This window comes from Triticum urartu, chromosome 6A (assembly GCF_056163025.1).
Source record: "Triticum urartu cultivar PI428250 chromosome 6A, HENAU_Tu73, whole genome shotgun sequence".
In the NCBI taxonomy this organism is placed as follows: domain Eukaryota; kingdom Viridiplantae; phylum Streptophyta; class Magnoliopsida; order Poales; family Poaceae; genus Triticum; species Triticum urartu.
In genome coordinates, this window is record NC_141878.1 from 42,010,493 (window position 1) to 42,023,794 (window position 13,302).

A 13,302-nucleotide genomic window follows, 5' to 3' on the forward strand; every position below is an offset into this window, starting at 1 on the left:
ATATTTGGTTTTGTTCTCGTCAATTTGCGGAGCTTAGTACAAGTGTGAGGGGGGCGTTGCCCTCAGCCCTAGGCAAAACAATGAAGAAAATTACTATGCATGGCCTAGATAAGGAAAAAACTATTTTTTGCCCTCCTAGTTGTTCATGTTTTCGCTTTGGCCCCCGAGATTCCTATGTTGCTTCGCCACTGTCCACAGACCTCAAACCCAACTCATATGTGAAAAGGAAATGGGTGTCTAACCGCCCACCCTGAACCACTTTTCTCACTCCTTTTGATTTCTCCTCTCTTTTTATCCCATCCATCATATGCATTTTTAGGACAGTTTTGGGGACAAATAGTGATAAACATTGTTTGCATAGACAAATGACGTTTCCGCGAGCATGCCCGCGGACACTGTTCAAACGCTCCCGCGGCACAAGATCTGAAGCAGAGCCTCTTTTTTTACTTTGGCGCCACTCGAACGCCTTGTCGGCAGCAATTATTTCACTTCATCCCGTAATTGCTTTTTGGGAGGGAGAGCCTTGACCCTCTCTTTATATCACCCCTCCTCCTGCACATTGCTCTCCACACACGCTACGGCTAGCTGCTGATTGCTTTGCTATCTCTCTCTCCTGCGCACATCCCACATCAACCCGCTACGCCTTGGGTCACCTCAACGCCCTCGAGGCAGGGGGGTTCACGGCGGTACGTGCATCTTTCTTCCAGCTAATCTTCGTCTCCAACCATCGATCTTGAATCAGTAATGTTACTCTTTTATAGTAGTGACCAATAATAAATATATGTATTTGCAAACTGTGTTTCAGCCCGAGGATGGACACCGCCATAGGCGCGGCCAAGTGGGTGCTGGGCAAGGCACTGGCCCCGGTCACAGATGGCTTGCTAGAGTCCTGGGCGGCTAGTGCCGATCTAGATCGCAACATCGACGCCCTCAAGATGGAGCTACTGTATGCACATGGGATGCTCGAGAACGTGCAGGGCAGGGGCATCCATGGCGTCGCGCTCAAGGAGCTCCTGCGCAAGCTGCAGCAGCTCGCGTACGGGGCTGATGATGTGCTGGATGAGCTGGAGTACTTCCGCATCCAGGACTCACTTAAAGGAACCTACCATGCCGCCGGTGTGAACGATGTGGGTTGCATCCAAGGCATCCGCACCAATATTGAACACACGGCGAGGCATGCCATCAGCAAACTCAAGTGCCTCCCGTGCTTGGGTGCTGCTAGCCGTGGTGGTGACCAAGAAATTGATCCAGGTGATCACCAAGATTATGACCTCTTAGGCATACGCTTGCGTGGCAGGCGGGGCATCGGCTCCTCGCCATTGACACCCACCAACAAGGCAGGTGTCAATAAAGTTGATGGTGGATGCATGCCCAGGGTCATCTCAAGTGCTCGCAACGCTGCCCACACTTTCGGTAAACAATTTCCATGCTATTCTTCCATATCTGTCCATGGTGATGGTGCTCAAGCTATCATGTCTGAGTGTGCAAGCGAGAGAGATATAGAAACAAAAGAATTGATGTTTGATAGGGTGCAAATGTCTCGAACAATGATTGACATGGTAGGGCAGCTGAAGGAAGTATGTGCTAAGGTCTCCATAATTCTTAATCTAGATTTGTTGGGATCCAGCCACAACCGTACCCAAGAAATTGCTATAAAAAGATCAAAAACCACATCAGAGATTATAGAATATGAGTTATATGGGAGGGATGACCAAAAAAGGAAAATTAAAAATGGCATTATTAGTCATGAGTACTGTCCCAAACAACTTAACGTGCTTCCAATTTTCGGACCAGGGGGTATTGGAAAAACAACTTTTACGCAACACATATGCCAAGAAGTGAATAGCTCTTTCCAGGCTTCAATTTGGATTTGTGTCTCTCTCGATTTCAATGCAGATAGGTTGGCACAAGAGATAGTCAACAAAATCGATAGAGTTGATGATGAAAAGCAGAATGCTAGTGTTGAAGAACTTATCAAACAAAGATTAAAAGCTAAGAGATTTTTACTCGACTTGGATGATGTGTTTCGAACATATCAGAGGTTTGAAGTTGGAAAAGAAAATGTTGGTTTCGAACTAAGTCAACTAGCACAATTAACAGAGCTTGGAGGGTCACTTGGCATTTACAATCTTGAAAAGGTGCAAGAGAAAGGTGGGGTAAATGAAATAAGGCCAATACACAGAAACCACTTGCGAGAACTAACATTAGAGTGGGGTATGAAACGATCTAACAGGGATCCCACAAGAGAAGGAAATGTTCTTGAAAATCTTGTACCGCACAGTGACCTTCGAGATCTGTGCATTAGAGGGCACAGAGGCACTAATTGCCCAACATGGCTAGGTGAGAACCTCTTTGTCAAAAATTTGGAATCTCTTCACTTGGCTGATGTGTCTTGGAAAACTTTTCCACCATTAGGAGAGTTATGGTTGGTTGATGAACCCCGTGTTGAGTGCAAGTGTTGCATCTCAAGCCCAAGCTTTCAAAAAAATTGTCTTGAAAAAAAATGCTTCCAAAATTTGAAAAAGCTAGTGTTTGTTAAGATACCAAAACTGACCAAGTGGGCTGGAAATCAAAATTGTGGGTTCTTCTTCCACCTGGAAGTGCTCATTATTGAAGATTGCCCTGAACTTAAGGAGTTGCCATTTTCATGTTCTACTTGCTCTCAACCAATGCAAGAAGGGGAGAAGTTGACTTGGTTCCCTAGACTACGGGAGCTCAAGATTGTAAGATGCCCAAACCTGAGGACAATGCCTCCTATCCCTTGGACACGTACTCTATGCTCCATTAAGATAGCAGAAGCAGGCTCGGATTTTCAGGAGCTCGCTTACTCAAGTAGTCATTTTAGAAAACCAGGTATCGTTTGATCATTCATGCAGAGGATGGCACAGATATCTTGTTTTGGAATGAGTTGGCTTTCTGTAATTTCAGTGATGTAAAAGAGTTGATTATAAGAGATTGCCCTCCTTTGCCCATGGATATCATCCAAATGCTATCATCTCTGGAGTACATCAGTATAGTCGGTCATTCGAGTATTGTACTGTGGCCAGTCAGAGGTGAGAGCCATGTCACGCACCAGGTTCCAGTTGAAGAAGTGTCCATTACTAATAGTGGTGCTAGCGGGAAAGAAGTGACTCAACTGCTCTCTCATTTCCTGAAGCTCACCAGCCTGCGTATATGTGATAGCGAGAATATAACAGAAGTTGGCGTGTCGGAGAAGCGGAGTGGAGCACAGCAGCAACAGACAAAAGAAGAGGAGGAAATAGTGGCAACGGCAGAAGGAGGACTGCTGCTCTTGCCTACCCAACTAGAGAAGTTGCTCCTCCGAGGTTGCCGCCAGCTGAGAATAGTCCCCAATTCAGGAGGTCTCCAGGGTCTACACTCCCTCCGCGAATTGAGTGCATATAATTGCCCCAATTTGCTTTCATCCTATTCGGGCTCCTCGTCTGGTTTCCCTTTCCCGACCTCCCTGGAACAACTCACACTATCCAAGCTGGAAGAACTCACAAACCTAAGTTTCAGCAGTTCCTCAAGACTGCATACCCTATCAATAGATGACTCCTCCGGAGTTTTGTCAGAGTCCATCTGCAGCCTGCTCTCCACCTCCCTCACCAGACTGTGCTTTTTCGGTAGCAAAGAAGTGGAGCCCATCCCAGGAGATGCCCTCCTGCTTCTCACCTCCCTCCAAGAGCTCGCATATTGTTTCTGCAACAAATTGCAGTTCCTCCCTGCAGGTCTACATACACTTGCCAGCATCAAGTACTTATGTATCAGTGAATGCCCATCGCTCCAGCTGCTGCCCAAGGACGGCCTCCCGAGTTCTCTGCAGAAATTAGAGATCTCCGGATGTTCCATGAAAGCATTGCCCAAGGACGGCCTCCCGAGTTCTCTGCGGCAATTAGAGATCTACGATTGTTCTGAGCTCGAATTGCTTCCCACTTTTTCGGATGGCCTCCCAACGTCTCTGCAAAAATTAGAGATCCCGAATTGTCCTGCCATCAAATCAGTGCCCAAAGACGTCCTCCCGAGTTCTCTGCAGGAAATAGTGATCAAGGGCTGCCCCGGCATCAAATCGCTTCCCGAGGACAGGCTCCAAAAATCCCTGCGAGTACTTGATGTCCGTGCTGCCCCGGCATCAAATCTCACGAATCCGTCCAAGGTAACAAACATGTCCTTATCCTCTTCTCATTCTCACTTCCTACTCACAAGTTCCCTTTGCTTTTGCTAACCTCGTTAGCTTCGAAATTATTCAGATTTTTTTTTCCATTTGGTTTTTAAGAATTATTGTCGTTTCAACTGAACTGAAAAACCCACTTGTTTTAATCTTATGTGCAGGTTTCCCTTTTTCTCGTCTTGATTGGTGGTACATCATCAGCCTCGTAGAAGTCTCTCTGTTTGCAAAGTGTAGTTCGTTCTCAGGCTCTCATCAGTTTTTGCCAGTGCAAGCACCAAGACTTCAGTCTGTATCATCATTCATCCATCATGTGCGTAATCATCCCATAACTCCAATATACGGACTTTGACTGTCCACATCTTGTCCCTAACTAACGTTTGCTTTCTCCTGGCCCCACACATCATACAGTTTTCTGTTTCCATCTACTATACAGGATTTTATCCACTTTGCGGTGGAGCAAATTTCAGGGGCAATTACAGTATAACCATTTATACTGTAATCATCCCATACTCCAACAATAAATCCATGCCCTGCTTAGAAATTTATTTTATGGTATATGAATCCACTACTTTAACTGTTCACACTGTCAAACCATTTATTTTCTTTGCTTTACCTCATTATTACTGAATAACAGCTTTTTCTGTTTCCATCTACTCAATCTGCAGGATTTTATCTTCTTTGCAGTGCAGCAAGTTTCAGAGACAATTCCAGTAAAGTCAAATCTGACAAAACCAAGGTAAACAAAACACTTATTTGCTCTCTAGTACTCGTTCCTAGTACCTACACACGATTTCCCTTTGTTTTTTCTAACCGCATAAACATCAAAGCCATTCACCTTTATGTTTGGTTTATGGTAATATCTCAATAAACCGCTTCTTTTAATACTCTGTGCAGGGCTTGCTTTTTGCCTTTTCGATTTATGCATCCTCTAGCCTGGTTGAAAAACTCAGACACTCGGTCCTCGGACACTCAGTTGCAACGAGCATGAATAGCATCTTACATTCTGTGCATGATCTGGTTAGTACATGCCTCATCAACCCATAATCCAATAGTTCAATTTACTGTCTAGGAATATAATCTACAGTATGTTAGTCCACCTTTTTCTAGACACTTCCCCTTCATGTCAACAAATACTAATACTTCCTTGTTTATCTCTGTTGCCAATTACCCTTGTGAAAACATATTTTCAGTTTTTTTTTGCCTCATTACTAAGTAACGAGTTTTCTGAATATAACCCACTTGTTTTGATACTCTGTGCAGGGCTCTACCTTGGATTTGCATAGTTTTGTGCCATTCAAGGACTCGCTCGATCCATCCATGCAGAGTTCTCACATGAGGGTCTTGTGGCATCCCCTGCCTGTACATAAATCTGGTAAGTATATACAGTTAATCTTCAGACCTTGTTTTTACTGCATAATCTGAACAATGCTCTGTTTCCATTTATTGTGCAGGATTCCATCCTGGAACTATACATTTTTGCACACTTGTAGTCCTACCAGTGTTATAGATTTGGTAAGTGTTTACATGTAAAATGAAACTTTAAGACTGCTCTAGATATAGTATAGATACCTCGATGATTTCAGAAAACAAAAATAATCGTTCCCTAGTTGTGCTAAGTAAACTTTTTAAGATTAAATGTTGTACCAATCTTGAAGTTGTTGCATGCTTTAATATTGTCTTTAATTAAACAATAGGGACATTTATATTTCTCGGAAGCAAATAATTTCTATAAGCAAGCTAGGGGAAAGCCTGTGAATTCTCTTAGAAGATCTACATTTGTCTGACTTTCTTCTGAACCAGATGTAGGAGCTCTACAAGTTTCATTACAAGGAAATGGATCATAATTACTACAGCAACATGAAGTTTCACAAATTCATCATGTGACCTTTTGAAATTGTGCTGAATCTCATAAAAAATTCTGAAGTTTTCTTAATATAGGAAGTTCTGGGAACTACCAGCAGTAAGTACCTACTTCTGCACACACACACAAAAAAACCCATTGCTGTTCATGGAATACTTGTGCAATTTTTTATAGCCAACACTAAGTTAGGATGTCACTTGTCCAGATGATTTACACGCTGCAAAGCTGCTTACGTGCAAACTAACCTCACTTACTAAAGGGTGATGCTTTGTAAGTGCGTTACTCTGGTTGATCTGTTCCATAATTCACTTACAAATGTACAATCAGAAGTTAATGTTACAATGTTGCTCTGGTCTTTTTAGATCAACCCGGGTAAACGGCGTGGTCCTGTCGGTCCAGGCATACCTGGTAAGCAAGTTGTCATGACATAATTAAGTTCAGTCCAGCTGAAGAAATGCTGGAGATCTCAATCTGTATCTTCCATTCTGTCCATAATCTGGTTAGTACATGCGTAATCATACTGTACTTCAATAGTTTTATGCATTGTTCAGAAATTTCAATCTACAGTATGTTCATCGACACCCTGATGTTACCTTGCTTGTATATATCCCCAGTTAATAACCTTGCTTTTTTATGATCACACACAAAAAGAAAAACACTTTTTAAGTTTTATTTTGCCTCATTGCTGCTAACAGTTCTCTGTTTCCATTCACTGTGCAGGACTCTCTATCTTGGAGTTGTACATTTTTCTACCCTTGTAACACTCAGTCCATCCATGCATGATGCATAGTTCTCACATGACGGTCTTGTGTGATGTTCTTCATACACATACATCTGGTAAATATATACATTTGATCTTTATGGTTAAACTCTTACGCACTTTGTTCGGATATTCAGATATTCAGTAAGAAATCCAATTAGCCTCATGACATATCAGATATTCAGACATAGGCACTGAAATGACACTACTAGAAAAAGGGCTGCTAGTGGCGCACCTGTTTTCGCTACTAATGGTGCACTAGAGGTGCGCCACTAGCACCACGTCATTAGATTTTTTTACTAATGGCGCACCACCGGTGCACCATTAGTATAGCCCACGGTGCACCATTAGTATCTGGTATACTAAGCACCGCGCAGGAGTGCGCCATTAGTAGCAACTTTTTTCAAAAAAAAAATTTAATTTTTTTTCTTAATCTCGGGTCACTATGGCTTAATCTCGGGTCAATATGCTTAATCTCAAGTCAAATCACACTCTATGGTCAAACTTCCCGGAAGGTCACCCATCCTCACACTACTCCAACCCGAGCACGGTTAACTTCGTAGTAATGGCGCACTATCTCACTTCACAGGCACTTGTTGATATATTTATCATATCAATCCTATTAAATTTTGTTGATGTCTAGGACTTAGTTCATGAGTATGATGAAATTTTGAAAAAATATTTCAAATTTCCCGGTCATATTACGTATCATATTTTGAAAAATAATTCAATTTTTTTTTGAAACCAATTTTTTTTTCTGTTACTAGTGGCGCACCTAGCATACGGTGCGCCACTAGTAAGTTTGAAATTTTTTGAATTTTTTTGCCTCCGAATTTTAAAAGCCCCGTAACTTTTTTTCTGTTAGGTTTTTGGGGATTTTGAAAATATTTAACGGGGTTCCCCTTGTTTAATTTGGATGTAACTTTTCGAGTAGATGATTTTTCATATAGAAAACTTTTTAATCCAAGTTCGTATGCAAAAGTTATGCCCATTTTACAAATTCCAGAGAGATTTTGCAAATAAAGTCGAAATTCATATTTGTAAATTTTCCCAACAACTAGACCACATATCACATGGAAAACTTATTTTCTTTTATTTTTTTGACATTTCCATCAATTTCTTTTATTTTTTTTAAACTGAAAAGGCGGTCCAGGGGGGTGCATTCGGTGGAAATTTTGGGCCAAGTTAGTAATGGCGCACCGTGGGAGTGGTGCGCCATTACTAGTTAAACAAAGTCATTAATTCAAGATTTCTTCTCAACACCACTTATCTTCTCACAAGTTGACAAATAAGTTAATGGCATTTTACTCTTTCTTTGTTTGTTCCTGGAAGAAATTTATGGTGTACTCAATATTTAATATTCTGTGCAGGTGTTCTTATCTTCGCTTTGCTATGCATCAAAATACTTCACTTAAAGCTTCGTGGCCATCCATGAGGACATGGTGGTGTGCTTGCTAGTTCTGGACTAAATGTGCTATCGCAGATGGTTTTCGAGTTCACTATGCTTCCACAACCTTTTCATAAGTTTACATTTTCAGGTTTGCATTTCATTGTGACAAGATGTTCTCCAAGCCGATCATCCTTTTATCTTATGTTGCTAGCCTCATCGGTACTTGGCATTGCATTTCCTACATTGGGATCTAGCATACTCCGCCGGTACATCCAAACCCCTTGTGGAGTTTCTCACTAAAAAGAGTGAGATGTGAGAGGTAAGAAACCAAGGTTGATAATCAACCATGAGAGAAAAAAAGGTCAACAAGTAAAATTACCCCCAAAGAATAGAAGAAAAAAAAGAGAGAAACTCCCGTTAAGCCACTTCAGTTTTTCAATGAGTCCACCATATCTACCTATCATAGCAACTCCTCATTTGCTATTCCAAGTAGTGGATTCTTTTGCCATGCACATTCATATTTTGCTTTGCACATCTTTTAAGGAGGAATATTAGCCATATCATTATTAGCCCTTGTTGAAACTTGCCAACCATTTTTGCTTTTATTTTCATTTATTAGAGCTTTTGTTGGCACCTTTCAAGCTTTTGTAGGGCAGAGAAAAGGAAAGAAAAAAGAAAAAAGAAAAAGAAAAAGAAAAAAGGAAAAAAAGAAAGAATATGGCCTGGCTAAATTAATCGGAGATGCTATTTATACTGCTCTGTGTTAATCGGAGATGCTATTTTAACGTATTTGGTGCAAAATTAACATTTTCCCTAATGAATAGGCATATGGCCTGGCTAAATTACTGACTAGGTGTTTGTGCAAATGCAGGTCCACGATGCTGATCACTTGACCATTTCCCCCTGCCACACGAGCTGTGAGGAGGGCAAGATGTCGAGGGCGATGGTGCCGCTGACGATGAAAACCTACTCTCTGAGAATCTCCTCCACCTCCTCCAGCAGCCGTCCCTCACTCCCCCGTGCCTCCCTCATCTGCAAACGCCAGCATCGCATCGTATCCAACATCCACTTTTTTATGCCGCTTTCACTCACACCACCGCTACAGTGCTCCCCTCCTCAGTTGCTTCATCAGCGACCTGCGAGGCTTCTCCTACACACATACCATGGAGGCCCCAGCTCGTGTCCCCGCCTGGCGTGGTCATGGGTCCTGGATCCACGAGATCACTTGGTTGGTTCCGGTGGACAACCAAAAGGTTATCGGGAATTGCCGAGGAGATTCACTTAATGAACCGCTTTCAGCCGAACCATTGAAGTTTTACACTGTCGTGTGACAACGCACCCTGAATCGCTTGCTAGTAGCCTAAGTTGTGATTTCGTGGAGTGCCTGAAGCTTGAAGTTTTCCTTGTGTTTATGTAATTATTTTGATCTGGAAAACAAATTTCTTGCGGTGCCTGGTTTAGTTTAGTTTATGTCACAAGTTCTGCTTCTGTAGCAAAGATTGACAAGTTCTTTCTATAATAATTGAACCAAATTCTATGTGTTGTTTGCAGTCTAATTTCTTCAGTTTGGTCATAAGAGACTTTATACTGAACACATGAGCGAAGTTATAAGACTAGATTTTATCAGTAAAACTGCTTTCATCAGGAATTATGATTTTTTATTTTTAGTAACATAGTATGACTGAAGCTTTCATCACGAAGATATAAGCTCAGTGTTGTTTTGATATCATGCAGTGTAAAAGAGGTGGAATATATTTTGTACCGAAGGAGGTATTAATTAATAAGATCCTACGGGATGGATTTAACTAAAGTCAATTTGTTTGTGATTACCTAGATCATGCATTTCTAAAAATATGCCTATGAGCTAGAAACCAGATGTTTCTGCTTTTCTACTCCATGATAATAAATAATATTCCAAATGATTTGGTGAGGTAGATGGTTCAGCTTTCGCCTCTGTGGGAGGCATTTGAACCATTAGTCTCTTGGTCGTCTACCGTGAGAAGAAATTGAGAACGTGATAACAGAGAAATTGAAAGTATTCTATAACACCACAAAGTCTAGCCATTGCTGTTTTCCCCCAACAATACTGAGATGATTCAACTTTGGTGTTTTGGTAGAATTTCCTTAAGGTGAAGCTATTTTTTACTGTTTGAATCATAAAAAGTTGTGAGGTTGCATAACTTGAAGCCAAATAGATAGTAGCTTACAGTTCATAGTAGCAGCCGCACAACTACACGGCACAGATAACTTGAGCTCATATCATTGACTGACTGATAGATGTTCCGGCATGGAAGCATAGACCAAAATAAAATAATGAACCGATCGCTTGAACCGAACAAGACAACAAGCTTTGCAGTTTTGCACCACCACAATCCAACTCATCAGTGAGATGGAAAGATTTTTCCAAGGCTCCAATCTCTGTAAACTGCAGGTTAGAAAATAATGTAGCATGAGATTACCATCATACCCTCCAAGTTGCAAGTCCCTCTTGTGCTTATCAAGGGAAGTAGTACTCACCCATCTTTATGATGTGGAATCATGAATGGTGATGGAATTATTATTACTAGAGCTAGTCTCGGATACATTGAGACCACTCATTTCTTGAAGTAACTGTGAGATTAAAATAAAGTAAGCAGTAAGCAGTTAAATCCAGCAAGGAACTAGGGAAACAAAGGAAGCACCAAATGAACCTATTTTCATGCCTTCCTCTAGTTTGGTCAATTGTTCTGTATCTCTTCATCATTTACAGGAGCTGATTGCCGCATCCAGTCATGAGTACAAATGAGCGCTTGGACCATGAAGGGTGTAAATGAGAATATGAAATTTGGTGGTGTTTGCGCCAGTCTCCTCAGCAAGATATTTCTCAAGCTCAGACTTGGTAGGGCCGACCACACAGTTGTTCATTCTCATCCTCTTGGCAATTATGGACCTCATCAAGCTCGTTCCTTGCACCACATTGGATTCCATTTCCTTCTTCTCACTTGAAGCATACATCTTAAACAAGTCATTAAGTGTTTCACTAATCTTTTTCCAAATTTCTCATATGTGGCTGCAGTTCTCAATATTAGGCATGTGGAGTTCCATTTTGTGCACATATCAAGTGGTAAGATGGTTTTGCTCTCCTCCTTTTCCAAGTCACCACACCTTTTAAATCGAGTGAATTCTTGATGGAGAATTTCTGATAAAACGGACAGCAGCACGGGTTCGCTGCATTGAGATGTCCAACTCTCTTAGGCAATCTGAAACTATCAAGTTTATGACATGGGCTGCACATCTCATGTGAATATATTGTCCTTCTGCTATGCTGGTTTTAGCATTGTTCATGACCCTCCTCATGTAACTTATAGTGCCATCATTTGGTGATGCATTGTCAACAGTTATGGAGAACACTTTCTCTAAACCCGAATCAAGCAAACACCTCTTGATGTCCTCATTGTCTTCCCCTTATGACCACCCACCAAGAAGAACCCAATAATCCGCTTATGTAGCTTCCAGTCAGTGTCAAGGAAATGAGCCATAACCGTAACACAGATATAGCTCTGCTGTTGCATAGATGTCCAGGTGTCGGTTGTTAGGCTGACCCTATCACAAGATTCTTTGAAGAATTTTCTTCAGTTTCACTTTCTCACAATAGTAAATGTCGACACAATAACTGATAGTGGTTCTCCTAGATGGCACAGTAAAGCGAGGACGTGCCTTTGACATTAACTTTGTAAATCCTGGTTTCTCGGAAAATGCAAATGGGAGCCCATCCATAATTATCATTTCAGCAAAAGCATCTCTAATCTTCCCAGGATCAAACCTCCACTACTAGGAAAAGGGCTGCTAGTGGCGCACCTGTTTTCGCTACTAATGGCGCACTATAGGTGCGCCACTAGCATCACGCCATTGGTGCGCAATTAGTAAAAAATTTCAAAAAATTTTTTTGTTTTTTTTTTCCAAATTTGTTCTTAATCTTAGGTCACCATGGCTTAATCTCGGGTCAATATGCTTAATCTCAAGTCAAATCGTACTTTGTGGTCAAACTTTCTGAAAGGTCACCCATCCTCACACTACTCCAGCCCAAGCACGCTTAACTTCGCAGTTCTATCAAACCCCAGCACCAGCTCACTTCACAAGCACCTGTTGATATATCTATCATATCAATCCTATTAAACCTTGTTGAAGTCTAGGACTTTGTTCATGTTCATGAGTATGATGAGTCATATTACGTATCATATTTTGAAAAAAAACTTCACAGTTTGAATTTTTTTTCCATTTTTTCCCTCTAGATCTTAAAAGCCCCGTAACTTTTTTTCTGTTAGGTTTTTGGGGATTTTGAAAATGTTTAATGGGGTTCCCCCGATTAAATTCAGGTGTAACTTTTCGAGTAGATGATTTTTCATATAAAAAACTTTTTAATCCGAGTTCGTATGCAAAAGTTATGCCCATTTTACAAATTCCAGAGAGATTTTGCAAATAAAGTCGAAATTCATATTTATAAATTTTCCCAACAAGTAGACCACATATCACATGTGAAACTTACTTTCTTTTATTATTTTTTTGACATTTCCATCATTTTCTTTTTTTAACTGAAAAGGCGGTCCACGGGATGCATTCGGTGGATTTTTGGGCCAAGTTAGTAATGGCGCACCATGGGAGTGGTGTGCCATTACTAGTTTTTTTTATTCAAAACTAGTAATGGCGCACCAGTGGATAGTGCGCTATTACTAGTTAAACTAGTAATGGCGCATCACATCCACGGTGCGCCATTAGTATTTTTTTTTCAATTTTTTTTACAAAACTAGTAATGGCGCACCAGTGGATAGTGCGCCATTACTAGTTAAACTAGTAATGGCGCATAACTAGTAATGGCGCATCACACACACGGTGCGCCATTACTAATTTAAAAAAAATGAAAAAATGAAAAAAAAATTAAAAAAAATTTGAAAAAAATTTACTAGTGGCGCACCGTGAATGTGGTGCGCCATTACTAGTTAAACTAGTAATGGCGCACTGTTCACTGATGCGCCATTACTAGTTTTAAAAAAAATTAAAAAAAATTACTAGTGGCGCACCGTGGATGTGGTGCGCTATTACTAGTTTTGAAAAAAAAGGAAAAAAATTGTTACTAATGGCAC

At 41.0% G+C, this 13,302-nt stretch overlaps 1 pseudogene across 1 annotated transcript; it reads left to right on the forward strand.

The window, feature by feature from the left end:
• The first annotated feature begins 443 nt into the window (after positions 1-443).
• On the forward strand, positions 444-9,652 carry LOC125515547 (uncharacterized; annotated as a pseudogene). Its single transcript, XR_015609382.1, has 13 exons — positions 444-686; positions 806-4,156; positions 4,333-4,723; positions 4,837-4,907; positions 5,066-5,188; positions 5,432-5,543; positions 5,623-5,683; positions 5,972-6,131; positions 6,238-6,302; positions 6,395-6,531; positions 6,753-6,869; positions 8,163-8,330; positions 9,054-9,652. The product of XR_015609382.1 is annotated as an uncharacterized LOC125515547 (transcript).
• The last annotated feature ends 3,650 nt before the right edge of the window (positions 9,653-13,302 follow it).